The sequence below is a fragment of the Nanorana parkeri genome, unplaced genomic scaffold (assembly GCF_000935625.1).
Source record: "Nanorana parkeri isolate BGI_ZX_2015 unplaced genomic scaffold, ASM93562v1 scaffold1062, whole genome shotgun sequence".
Lineage (NCBI taxonomy): Eukaryota > Metazoa > Chordata > Amphibia > Anura > Dicroglossidae > Nanorana > Nanorana parkeri.
In genome coordinates, this window is record NW_017307330.1 from 228,052 (window position 1) to 241,081 (window position 13,030).

The window sequence follows — 13,030 nt, forward strand, 5'->3', positions numbered from 1 at the left end:
CTTCTGACATAATGCTTATAGTCAGGGCTGGATCAAAGGGACACTAAACTCAGGAGTTGAATCTTAAAAATGCATTAAAGTACCATAACTAATATCTGAGATCGATTGTTATGGAATACAATCTTATGTTTAGTTTACTAATTTGTATGGAAATTGTAATCCATCACTGGAGTGAGCTTGGAGTGGTGACTACTTTACAACACACACAGGGTCCATGGGGAACAAAAGTAGCCACCCTCCAGAAGGAAGGACAGTGTCAGCACCAATACAGAGATGATTCGAAGATACACAGCCAAGAGATGCACAAATAAGCTATGTATGTATGTCTGCAGAATGACTCTAAGGCACTGTACCTCTGAGTGCTAATCTTACGAGATTTGGTGATGTCACTACTGTTCTGTTTACTGTTATCTTTGCTGGAGGGAAAGCTGTATCTGTGCAAAGATTTCCCTGCTTCTGCTTCATCCATTCTGTGGATTTGAACCTCTCTGTAAGGTACCAACCACTTCTGTGAAGGTGCATGGTCCCGTTTTCCTGGTAACTGTGTGCATCTGTGCGCAACGGACTTACACGTGGAAACATGCGCATGGACTGGCCTATACAGGGCCGGTGCTACCACATAAGAGCTTGAGGGCGCTGGTGGGGGAGGGCAGAAAAACAGCGCCTCCCTCCCATACACAGGAGCAGCACAATTGACAGGGCACTGATCTTCAGTTTCCTATAGTCAGAGCCCTGCCCACAGCTCCCTCTGCTCTCTCCCTCTCTCCGAAGCTTGCTGTTCCTGTTCTGTCCCAGCCGAGATATTAACATATGAATGGGCTGTGGTAATTTGCATATCAATATCATATGTAAATATCACAGCTCATTCATATGCAAATCCCCGCTCCCCTGCAAGAACAAGGTAAGTTTAAGTATGTGTCTGGTCAGGGTCGGATTTACTCTCCCTGCCGCCCCAAGGCCAGATTCCACAATGCGCCCTTCTCCCCACCAACCCCTTCCCCTCATCAATGGAGAATGGCAACGGGATGGCAGGGTTAGTTTTAATTTTTTTTTCTTGTTTTTTTTTTCTTACTTTTATTATCACTTTTTAATTTTTTTACTTTTTTTATTTTTATGTATCTTATCGTTTACTTTTTTAATTTTTTATAATTTTGTATCTTACTGTTTATTTTTTATAATTATTTTCTTATTATTTTCTCATTTTTTTCTTATTATTTTTTACTTTTTTAATCACCTTTTCATTTTTTTATTTATTATTTCTTATTATTTTGTACTAATTTGTTTATTTATATTTATTTAATTATTTTTTTAATTACATTTTTTTCACTTAACTTTATTGCTATCACATAGGAGCTAACAACCCCTGTGTGATAGCATTTGGAGGTGACAGGTTCTCTTTATTGACCCTGTCACCTCCAGGACCGGAGCTCTAGCACAGCTAGGGGGGGATAGGGGAAACGAACAAGCAGCGTCACACTACATTTAGCCTTGCTTTCCCAAAGCAGGGCTAAATGTAGAAAATAACTTACCGCCCGGCGCCCGCAACATGCAGTTCCGGGCGCCGGGTGGTAAGTTATTTTCAAAATCGGGGGATTCAACATTGCTGCCGCCCCTCCGCTCCGTGCCACCCCCCGAGGCTGGGCCTCGGTGGCCTTGTGGGGAATCTGGGCCTGTGTATGGTGTATATCTTTGATACATTGGCGGTCATTGTGAACGCTTTCGTTACATTGGTGGTCATTGTGAAAGCTTTTGTTACATTGGCGGTCAGTGTGAATACTTTCGTTACATTTGTGGTCAGGGTGAATACTTTCGTTACATTGGCGGTCAGTGTAAATACTTTCGTTACATTCGCAGTCCGTGTATATACCTCCATTACAAGGGCGGTCAGTGTGAATACCTTTGTTACATTGGCGGTCAGTAAGAATGACTCCTTTACATTGGCGGTAAGTGTGAATACTTTCGTTACATTGGCGGTCAAGGTGAATACTTTCGTTACATTGGCGGTCAGTGCTGTTAGTTATGCTATCTTTAGTGAAGATCTATGGGGGGGGGGGTGTCCTTGTATTGGGGTGCTTCATGGTAATAGAGGTAGGGTGTCAGTGCCTGTGGCTTCAGAAGATGATGGTCTTTCTTTTCCCAAATGATGGATATGTTTAGTGTGAGCTTTAACATGGACATCTCCGCTATGCTTTCTGGAGTGGTACACTTTAGAGGGGTGTCTTTGTATTGGGGTGCTCCACAGTAAACTATTTGGAGTGTCATTGCTTGTGGCTTCGCATATAATGCTTCTTCGCCTGTGTAGGCAAAAATCCTTGCACCGGCCCTGGGCCTTTATAAACGCACCTGCCATATCCTTAGTTGCTGGATGATCTTCAGCTAGTTCCCTGTGTATCCCTGACTCTACCTTGTGGACTTGCTTCCTGTGTTTGACCTGGATTGCCTCTGACCACTCTTGATTGCTGTCTACCTCCTGACCTCGGCCTGTTTATTGGACTCCCTTCTGCCTCCTGTTTTGTACTTCCCTGCTTGTCTGGCTATGACCCCTTGGCTTCCATTGGGCCTTGCTCCTTTCTTCTGCTCCGGTACCCTGCTGCCTGTCCGGTTTGACCTTGGCTCTGCTTGACCTGCCTCAGTTCCAGATCCTGGACTTTCTACTCTGCACGGTGTCTACATCAACCTTGGCACTCGTGTTGCTTGTTGTCACTCCTTCTCTGTTCCCATCCTCAGAGTTGAGGGACACAAGCTGCAAGGGAAGCCTCTTCAACGATTGATCTCCACTCAGGTACGTGACACTCTCCTGCTGCTACTTGATTATTTCCCCACCAGTCATCACATCACAAGTCATCAGGGTTAGAGCTCTGACATGAAGAATCAGAAGCCTTGCTTCAAGATGACCTTATCCACAGAGTGCAGAACCAGGTATGGCAAGTCAGTAATGAGGAAAAGATCAGCTACAGAGGGTTCACAGGCAATAATGATGACTAGTTTCTGCCCCCTGATTATAATTTTTTAACACAGCTTCCACAGTTCAGTTCCTCTTTAACCACTTCACTACCTCTGTACCTAATCAAGATGGCAGGGTGGTGGATGGGTATTTTTGCAGTGCCATTCATAAAGAGCATTTCGGAAAACACACAGGGCAGGCCGCAGCCAGTACGGATGGCTCAGAACACAGGCACCATGAACAGGGCCAATCAGAGTGGGTCTGTACCTTGTGATTACTGTGATGACCAACCATAGTGGTCACAAATGTAAACACTAGTGTTTACATGTCAGCGCCTCCACCTCTTCCTCTCACAATGGAGGAAGGGGAAAATGTGGGGTTATTAATTCCGGGAATGAATGAGGAGATCAGCAGCAGCAGATTCATGGTGAGGGGTTTCATTTGATTGTGCGATTGTTTTCTAACCCTTTATCCCCCCTCCTCTCCTGTACATCTCATATCCATCTTGTCTATCTGACCTGTATATTAACTCCATCTCTTTTATCCTGCACATTAACCCCTCATCTCTATCCCCTGCACCATATATGACCTGTTCATTAACCCCTTCACCTACTCCTTCCTCTGTGTATGACATGTACATGTAATTATGCCCTGCATCTACTGTCAAATTACTAAGCTCCGTGTTTTAACTACCTCAATACCAACATGTTTTTTTATTCCTAAAAATGTTTGGGGGAAAAAATTATCTTATCTTACTTTCAAAGAAATGTGAGGGTTTTTGTACTGCCCCAACATTTCTATTTGATATATTTTAAAGCAGAATGTGAGGAAAGGTTTTTTAAACTTTTTTTGGTCTTTCTTTCTTTATATAGTAAAAAAAAAAAACAAGTGGTTATAAAATATAAAATGTTTTGTAAAATTAATTTGGGTACAGTGTTACATGCCTGAGTAATTGTCAGTCAAACTATCACAGGACTGAAAATTGAAAAATGGCCTGGTAGTGAAGGGGTATATACAGGCTGGTACTCAAGTTGTTAAAGATATGTGTCATGCAAAGCCAATACATCAATAAAAGGATGACCGTAAGTGGGAAGAATCACCAAAAGGCTTCCTCTCAAGGCCTCAGATAGCACAGACTAAGCTCCTCCCACGTTCTACAGATATTGCAGTGTGGATCAATCCTGCCTCTAGATTCTTTAGTTACCTTTATTATTTTACCAGCTTTTGGGGTTGCCAAAAAATGTTAAAACATGTGGGAGATTTAATCCACCAGTTTTCACCCAATGCCAGAGGAAATATGCTGTACACAATTGCTTAATTCCATTAAAATAAACTAGTTGCCTGAATATGTATGGCTGATTGCCCCAGAACGAGCAAGCAGTGAGTAAAGTCAGAACAACTAAATTTGGACACTTAAAGTTTTGGATTCAGAGAATCAGCTTCAAGACAGCCAGGCATTAGCATTTGTAGCAGCAGATATTAGCAATGATGGACTGCATATTTATCCCAGTACAGTAAGTTGTTTGGGCAAAGCCTTTCAAATATAAGTTCCCTTTTTAAAGATGCCCAGGTAACATGGTCACTTAACATCAGGCTGATCGCTGTTTAGTGTACACAACGGTTATTTTAATCTACGAGAAAATAATGAATGCAATTCATCATTGTAAGAACAGGACAGGGGAGATCAATGCAGAATCTGTATACTTTTAATTGGACTATTAGCAAGAGCCTCTACCCGTAGGTCAGAATCACTCATGCTAACAGGGAAACCAGAAGTCTGTGATTCACTTGACTATGGTCATATAAGACAGGGAGAGTTTGTACCCAGACTGTCTGCAGAGGGGTTAAACGCCCATTCATAAAGACAGAAGAAGGCGTTTTCATAGGTCTAGTCAGCACAAACACACCCAGATTACATTTCTGTATCCAATTAGCGACTCGCAGCAGTGTTAACACTAGCAAATGCAAGGTAATAAATGAATATTATACTTCAATGCCTTGAAGATCTAACCTGCGGTCTATTCTCTAGTTAAACACAATATCCTTCCCGTACTTTGTGTCGTCTATAATGTAGATAACTGGTACTAGAGGAGGGGGTCGCTCCACAAGAAGGAGCAAGGTTGATTCTGAATGCTATTGATGTTAATTATATAATTTAATTTTGTGTTTTTCAAAGATAGAGCAAAAGGAACCTGATGCATTTACATACAATACACACAAGACATACAATTATCAGTACAGGAACCCTGCAGCATCCTTGGTAAAGTAATAATTTAGGGACATCTCTAATGAGGTGTCTTTCACACTCCCCTCCTCCCTCACTCCTGACAAATGAATCCTGAATCTCTCAGCTCCACTTCATCCATCCCACGCACTGAATTCAAAATTATTAATATTCCATACTACTGACCTAATTAAAAGAAAAATACTAAATGTAGAAACTAAGATGCCCCTATTAACACATTGTTTTCATTGACTGGGGGTAAACGTTTTTTTTATTTTGAGTAGAAATGTTTTGCCCTTCTTAGTGAATGTTATTAACACAGCAGATGGGTTCAAAGCTTAACAAAACACTAAGGCTAAATATAGAAAAGCTATACTTCCTAGACTTAAAACACTTATCTTTGAATCCTGGGTGAATATATCACGCAGAATACTCCCTTCCTAAGTACTTATATTAATAATAGGGTGCATTATTTACTGGCAACACAAATCACTCTAAACTAACTAAAGGTTCAGTGATGAAAGATCATCCTGAGCAAATGTCTTATTATACCTGAAAGAGAGATATATGGGTAAATAAAACAGAGAGATAGAAACTGTGATTCCTACCAGTTCTAAGGAATACCGAATTCCACGGATCTGGGGATTCCACCTTTTTATTCTTCAGGTGCCATGGAAAGCGGTCCTTTAGAGGCGTCTGTGCCCCAGGCAATCACAAGCATAAGATTAAGTGTACAAGCTCTTGAGAAGCAAGCCGATCATCCCAGTGTAATAGTATATCCAGCTAGCGCCGTGATACGAGAAATGGAAGAGTCCATCAGCCAGTATAGCACACACACACGCATAAAACAAGCACTGATGCTCAGGGGAGGCAGGGACTGGAGGACCAGATGGAAGGAGGGGGAGGAGGACTGCTAACATGACAGATGTGATGACTTTTAAGTTAAAGAGAAAACTGATGATGCACAACATGTACAACAGGACTAAAAGTGAATATTAAGATAAACAAATGTGGTATTGTAGACCGTTCAAAATACGCTTGCAAGCTTGTTAATTTGTTTTAATAAGGCCATACACAGTGCTGATTTAAACAGGTGTTACTGAAAACAATCATAGGATGTTATTAAGATGCTGCCGATTAAACTAAGGTATTTCTACACACAAGAGCACATTATGGTTATGCCTGAGTAGACACAGCAAATAAATGAACTTGTTTTATTCATATTTTATAGTACACATGCACATTGTCTTCTATATTATTATTATCATTATAAAAGAATAATATAGTGCCAATAGTTTGCACAGCACTTAACAAAATAAAAAGAGACAGTTGAGCTATAATACAATTCAAAACAGGAGGGTTTGGAGGGCTGTGCTTCGCAAAGCTTACAATCTAAAGGGAGGATCAAGTGATACAAAAGGCATTCATTCCGAGGGATGAGCTGATGGTGAGAGTAAAGGTACAGTTTTTATGAAGATGTGGGATAGGCCTCCCTGAATAAAACAGTTTTCAGGAATTGCATAAAGGTGGACAGAGCAGGAGATGGCCAGACAGAATGAGGTATGGTGTTCCAGAGGAAGGGAGAGGCTCTGGAGAATTCCTGAAGGTGAGCACGGGAGGAGGTTTCAAGAGGGCTAGAGAGCAGGAGGTCTTGAGCGGAGAGGACTGTTTGGGTGATATTTTGAGGTGAGGTTGGTGATATAGCCAGGGGCGGAGTTGTAGATGGCTTTGTGTGTTGTTAGTATTTTGAATTTTATTTGTTGGGAGACCAGGAGGCTTTGATTTGGAGTGATTGATACAGAGAGGTGACGGACAGCGAGCGGTTGGTAAGGTGGATAAGTCTGGCAGCAGCATGCACTGAAAGACTGTGTTAAGGTTGGCCAATAAAGAGGGAGTTGCAATAATTGAGGAGAGAGATAAACATGCATTGAAATAGAAGTGTTGTGGTGTCATTTGTTAAAAAGGGGCGTATTTTGGGGGTTAAGGAGGCAAAATGTGAACAGTGATTGAATATAGGGCTGAAAGAACAGGTCAGAATCCAATATAACGCCTAGCATCCTGACCTGAAGAGAGGGATTGATTGTTGTGATGTTGATTGTAATGGAGAGATTGGGGGAGGGGGACACAGGGGGGAGGAAATATTATGAATCCATGTTGATAAGTCAGTAAGTAAATTAATAATGCATGAGGAGATAGAAGTGGTAAGCTGAGTAGTAGAGAGATATACTCTCCCAATATATAGGGTGTTGTCGGCATAGAGATGGTATTAGACGTTCTGGGAAGTTATCAACTGACCCAGGGAGGAGGTGTAAATGGAAAATAGAAATGGTCCAAGGACAAAGCCTTGGGGGAACCCTATGGAAAGAGGAAGAGCAGAGGAGTTTATAGAGTTGTAGATGGCACTGAAGGTGCGCTGAGATAGGTAGGAGGAAAACCATGAAAGAGCAGTAAGGTCTAAAAGTATGAGTATGGAGTAGTGGTCATTGTTTTTAGCAGTTAATAAGTTGCTGGTTACTTATTTTCCTTCTTACTAGTCTGCCTAATAATGGATAAAAATGGCACATAGAATGGTATCTTAATGGCTGGAGCGATACAAGCATGTAGTTTACCTGCAATAGATGTCATATTTCCTTCATTACTGCTATGAACATGGTAGGGGGCCAATCAGTGGAATAATAGATGTATACCTGGTGTGCCAAGCTGTTATCTTCTGGGAAAGGGGGAACACAATTTTTCTGTTAAAGATATTAAAGAGAAATAAACAAGATTATATTTGATTAAATATAAGACAAGCAGCAGGTTGGAAAACATAGGTAAATCTCCACTTACTGCAAAATGGCCCATTTCCTGGCACAGAGAATTATTCTGGATGTAAAACCACAGTGTCAATCAACATGCCAGACTTCTGACAGGTTGTGAGTGGCTGCATGTAGTTCAGAGTCATAATTGGAGCCAGAGTATTTCATGCACCTAATACTGCTTATTATTTCTGCTTGTTTGTTGAACATACAAGGACACACAACCCTGCCTGTAGCGAGAGGGTAACCACATTCTCCATAGCCCTAAATCTTTCTATGTCTCTACGCATTGGACTAAACTCCACTGGTGAGATTATTTGTGTTTTCTGTCCTCATGTAAGCCTACCTGAACACTTTTAAAGACTTGTTTTCAGCTTATGAAAGGAGGTGGGTAAGGAATGCTATATTCACCTCCAGTGCTGGATTATCAGAGAGACAGCAATGGTAAGAAGACAAAGTTTTTTTTAACAGTCTGATTGCATTATCTCTTCCCTTCAAAAAAATGTGTCCAGAAATGTCTGCTGATGTAACATAGATGTAGGATTAGCGGTGGTTAACTTACTTGGCATAGGAGGCCTCAAGTTTGGTTGAGCCTCTTATGTCAAAGAGGGCCACACATGATATTTAGTAAATGTAATGCTACAAAAAGCTATCAAGAACTAAAGACATGCAACAGGAGATAGTCAGAGACTGCAAACATGCTGTAGGAGTCATTGGAGATTGGTGACATTGCTTGAGATTGCTAGGGATCACTGCTATTATAGCCCCTTCAACACTTCCACATGCGTACCTCCTACAGGCCTCTTAATAATCACTTGTGCCTCATTTGATATTTCTCAGCAAACATTAAAAAAAAGTAAATGGACAGCACATACAAGTAACATAATGTGAAATTAATAAACACAACTACTAGAACCCACTCTAATTAATATTTTTCTTTCACTGGCTTGAGCAGATAGCAAAGCCGACCACTGTCTACAGAGCCCGAGGGCTGCACAGAAAGGGCACCAGGGTGTTAGATGATCAGAATACTGCCAGATGAGGATCATCTAATGTCTAAGGATACCTTAAGGCCTAACTCCGGTTTTGGAGAGGTGACATTTCTGTTTGGTTTTTATTCCTGTCCAGTTGGGGAGATTTTACTTTCTTTTCCAGCAACACCTGTACAAGGAATTGGTAGAGCAGTTTTTAATATGACATAAAGGAACAGACAGCAACAAAAAAATTGTCAGACATTCTAACCCTTCCCAGCTCTACTAAAATGTGTTTTGGTTTTTGTCTGTGTCTTCTTTGAACGTTTTCAATGGGGAGCTTCCCCATCACTTCCTGTCCAGACAAAAATTGAGGAGAAATCTACCCACTAGGAACGCATTTAACACTAAAAATTTGATAGAGGCTCTAAATCTTTCCCACCCCATCACAAAAAAAAAAAAATCAATTCCTGACTGAAGTTTACATTTTTTATATATTTGTCTGGAGTTAATATTAAATACAAAAAAAGAGCCCTATTGTCACTGGTAGCCTTGACCTTTTCACCATGAATGCTGTATTACCTTGAGGACATAACTGACATTGCCAGAGTGACACTTACAAATTATAAGAGTTATTACTTTCATAGCAAAGTGAATAAAAAGTGTCTTTACAAGAAGTGTTCCACAGACACACACAGGTTTGTTCTCTAGCGTGTTTTACCCTTGGAAAATAATATCACAATTGACAGATACTTCCTCCATAAAAGCAGCAATTTGCAGCATACATTCCATTATCTGATCGCTTACACTTAAATTGCGTACATTGATTTTTTTAAAACCCAGTGGTCAGTTTACAGTACGAGAAAGCAGCTCATCTAGTAATATTTCCATTACCTGCGTATATTCCTTAACATGAAAGGAGGTTATAAAAATTGAAGAGGGGGTGTTTTTCTTCTTCAATATATGTTTATTAGATAGAAATAGAAATACAAACAGCAGCATTGAGGAATGAGGATGTATTGCCTTTTTTATTGTTACTTTATTATGAGCTTCCTAGAAGTGCCAGTTATTTATTTAATAAGTTACCATACTAACCAATACAATTTGCTATACCTACATGAAATGTGAGCACTAATGTTCTGTTTCTTAAAAGGGAAATTATAGCAGTATTGAACATACTTTTTATCCAATTTAAACATAAATTAATGTTTCCAGTCAAGTAAATATGAGCTATTGTATATTAATATTCTTTATTCTCCTTTTGAGCCAGCAGGGAGAATGCTACTCTTATTTTACATGTGTATCTCTGTTGGCATCACAAGGTGTCTGTTGTTACCTTTGTTTGTTGTAAATGCCTATTGTTTACAGAACTCAATATCTCAAGCTGAAATTAACATATGCATGAGTAAAAGTGAATGATTTATCACAGTGACTCAGTAAATAAATATTAGACTGCTATTTTTTTATGATCTTATTGCTTGTTCCTAGGTGGTCTTCTCAGGATTGCTGGGGTTGGCAAACTGCACCATTTTTTGGCATGTAAGTATTCAGGACAAGTACAGCTCAGCTTAGAAAGTATAAGGCTCTGCCAATCTTTCAATCTAAATTGTCTAATTCAGGACAAATAATTAATCATTTGCTAATCTCTGCCAGCAGCACAGCATGGAAGACAATGGTTCCACAGAGTATAGTAACTTTTTATTTGTGTAGTCATTAAGTGAACTAATTGGAATAGAGCTGAATGTTTTGAATGGGTTAAAGACATGCATGCTCTGAATTTAAACCCCAACATGAAGAATCAGATTTTGGGGTGTCCATATTCCAAATTATTCCATGCATGCTATTGAGTTGTTTTTTGAATTTGTCCCACTAAACAGCAGTAATTGCAAAGCATAGAAAAGAAGCAGTCACAGACATTACTAGTGGCTGATGAGATCTGATGGCTGAAGTTCAAAGGACCTGACTTATTGGACTGCCTGTGCTAAGAGCTGGAGATACTTCTTCACAGCCGACAATCAGGTTTAAAGCTGCCATGAAGGACTGGCTCTGACTGCTGGACTTTGATACATAAGGTCCATAGTCCCTTTGCAACAGTTTACTTCAAGTTTATGTAAATCCAGTAATTAAAACGTCATATAAGTTATCATGGTAATGTTTTTCCAAAAGTAATTGTTAAAGTGACATTAAAGTCAAATTTTTCCCACCATTGTAACTCTGCTTTTAATACTTACCTAATTTGATGCATCTTGCTGCTATAATCTTCTTCCTTCCACTTGTTTCTAGCGCTAGTGCAGGTCCCTGATCCAGCACAGACTTCTGTGTCCCACGTCTGCCTGACGTGCATGCTCCCGGCTGACACAGTGTGTCTCCTCCTCTCCCAGCCCATGACATGGACTACGCATGCACCCGCCCACATCTTCCACCTGCACGGCCGTTCGCATCTGTGTACTGCAGCTGGGAGCGAGCTGCGCAGACATAGGTAAGTATTTACCTGTTTTGTAACTTTTTTTATAATGTGGCATATATCTATTGCTTACTAGCTGTCACGGAAGCCAGGAAACCAGACCACATGGAAACGCAGGTAAAATAAAGTTGTTTATTTAAAGGAACATAAATAAACATTCATCAGGGAGCAGCGAGGTCAGGAACAAGCCGGTCAAGTCCAATGCGGGTACATCTGCGGAGCCGGGATCACGTCCAAAGCGAGTAGTCGTCCAAGCCAGGATCAAGTCCAAAGCGGGTAGTCGTCCAAGCCAGAATCAAGTCCAATGCGGGTACGTCTGCCGATGCAGGGTCGAGAGCCAGAGGAAACGTCAGCCGGACCGGATCATACACAGGCACACACAAAGGAACTCAGATTGCCAGAGATGCACCTTGGAGCACAAACGCAAGGGCATTGAACCTGAATCCTGAGCAGACTGATATAGTCCGGTGTTGCCACATCATCACTGTGCGACGCCCAGGCAGCAAGCAAGCAATGATGCAATCAGAGGATATAAAAGAGACTGCAGTCTGCACATGTACAAAATGGCTGCCACCATGAGGACAAGGTAAGACCTTGACACTAGAATTAGATGTATGCAAAGAAACTAAGACTTTAATTCTGCTTTAATATTTTTAAATCTACAACTTTTATTAAAAAAACACCTGGTGATCCTGCCATCAAGGTCCTTGTTCAAACAAGTTCAAGAGGGTGGCAACACTCCTTGTCTCTCGATTGTTCTCCTGTGTTGTCACATGGGTACCTAATGTCTATTTTAACGTGCATTGCATAGACATGGCCCACTGTTGTCATCATCAGGAACCCTCTGAGAAATTCCATGCAGCCATCACTGAAGTTCAAGTATATGAAAAAGGGCTGAAAAGAGTCCACAGCAGCACCAATGTGTGGCCAAGGATGAAAAAAGGTGAAAACAAGTTCTTGATTTAAAAACATGACAATTCTGTATGATACATGGTGCATTGCAAACTAAATGTCTACTTGGTTTTTAGAGCAACAGCCCAAACTTTTTTTTCTAGGTGTGTATTGAGTTATATTGTATTGAGTGTCAATGTAGGGACATTCACCATCTCTTTTTTATTCTGGCCACCACAGGGACCACCTCCACTAGACAAACAGCAATAGAAAGATAGTAAATCTATGATTTCCAAAATGTTGTAGAAGTTCTGCCCTCTCCTAGGGAGATGATGGGGTTTGGATCTGGCACATATCATATTTAAACTGGCCACATAGGGTTGTGTGAGTTTCAAGCACAGCTGGACTCTGAATACTAAAGGAATATTGGGGCACCAGTTCAAGGTGGCTGGAGGATCCCCCTTTAATGAGGACTCTATGCAGATTTGAGAGTACAGGTTAGGAAACTGCAGTGTTACTGCTCTGTTATTTGTGCATTTAAATTCCTTATTGGTAATGTCATATCACCACCATTTTTTACATAACCTGTCAATGAGGAAGTGAGTTTGTCAAGAAGTCCATCAGACTGACGATTTACAGCTTGTTGTGTAGAACAGTTCTTGTAATTGTTGATGGCTTTATGAAGTGTTATTATTATTATTATTATTATTATTATTATTATAATTATTATTATTTCTA

General features: G+C 40.6%; 1 protein-coding gene across 1 annotated transcript in view; it reads right to left on the reverse strand.

Annotated features, from left to right (window-relative positions):
- Positions 1-6,003, reverse strand: part of SV2B (synaptic vesicle glycoprotein 2B) — a 70,596-nt gene extending 64,593 nt beyond the window's left edge. The window contains exon 1 of the mRNA XM_018567561.1: positions 5,777-6,003. The gene's annotated coding sequence lies outside the window, so the exon portion shown is untranslated. The remainder of the gene's footprint in view (positions 1-5,776) is intronic.
- Between the last annotated feature and the right edge of the window lie 7,027 nt (positions 6,004-13,030).